Source organism: Medicago truncatula, chromosome 8 (genome assembly GCF_003473485.1).
Source record: "Medicago truncatula cultivar Jemalong A17 chromosome 8, MtrunA17r5.0-ANR, whole genome shotgun sequence".
NCBI lineage: Eukaryota > Viridiplantae > Streptophyta > Magnoliopsida > Fabales > Fabaceae > Medicago > Medicago truncatula.
The window spans coordinates 18,397,841-18,398,952 of record NC_053049.1 but is presented as its reverse complement, the minus strand read 5'-3'; the positions used below and the strand labels follow the sequence as shown (position 1 = coordinate 18,398,952).

At 40.7% G+C, this 1,112-nt stretch overlaps 1 non-coding gene across 1 annotated transcript; it reads left to right on the top strand.

Moving 5' to 3' along the window:
* The first annotated feature begins 466 nt into the window (after positions 1-466).
* On the top strand, positions 467-573 carry LOC120577790 (small nucleolar RNA R71). The gene has a single exon (XR_005643772.1). It is a non-coding gene; the product is annotated as a small nucleolar RNA R71 (small nucleolar RNA).
* Positions 574-1,112: the final 539 nt, after the last annotated feature.

Genomic DNA, 1,112 nt, shown 5'->3' with positions numbered 1-1,112 from the left:
CTGTTCGGATTGTTTAAGAAAATAGTTTTCCATTAAAAGTTCAATGTGAGATTTTTGAACAACTCTTTGGCCATTCTGAACAAAGTTTAACTGCTCAATACTACTTAGTTTGCAATCGATGCTAGAGTGACTAGATAGGCCACATGCTTCACATGGAGGTGAGAAGGTAGGTGTGATAACACAAGTACTCATGCGATCAAGTCTTTGAGATAATGCATTCACCCTGGTAGATAGATAGTCAAAGGAAGAGGTTTCGTCCATACCTGCCTCTTTTTTAGAGGGTGAAGGATTGATGATTGCTTTCTCTTCCGTCCATTGAAAAAGGTTTAGAGCCATGTCCTCAATCAAGGCATAAGCTGTTGTGAAATCCTTGTTCATTAGGGCACCACCTGCAGCTGCATCAACAATCAATTTAGTGTTAGATGTTAGACCGTTATAAAAGGTGTGGATGATTAACCATTTCTCCAAACCGTGATGTGGACAACGTCTAAGTAATTCTTTAAAACGCTCCCACACATCGAAAAGAGATTCCCCGTTTTTTTGAGTAAATTGGTAAAGCTTTCCCCTAAGTTGGGCGGTTTTTTATGGGAGAAAGAAGCGGCAAAGGAATTCTCGTCTCAGTTGGTCCCATGAGGTGATGGAACCGGGCTTTAAAGAATTGAACCAATTGCTGGCCCTATCTTTTAGAGAAAAGGGGAAGAGATGTAGCCTAACGGCTTCTTGGTCGTCTTTGCAAGTTACACTAAGTCTCCAAAAGGTTGCGATATGTCAATTTGGATCTTCAGAGGGTGATCCAGAAAACTGGTTTTGTTGTACCATAATTAGTAGCGCAGGTTTTATTTTGAAGTTGCTACCTTCAACCGTTGGGTAAACTATAATAGTGCATGGCTCATCCGAAGAAGGGATCGAATACTCCTTAAGAGTGCGTTCCTCAGCCATGTTATCTATTATTTTTATACTACCCAAGAAGTCAAGTGTAGGAAAAGAAAGAAAGAAGAAGGGAAGAAGAGGGGGAGAGAAAAGAGTTCTAATCACAAAGAAAGAGTTAATCAAATTAGTTTACTCCCCGGCAGCGGCGCCAAAAACTTGATGAGATAAAACCGCAAGTGCAC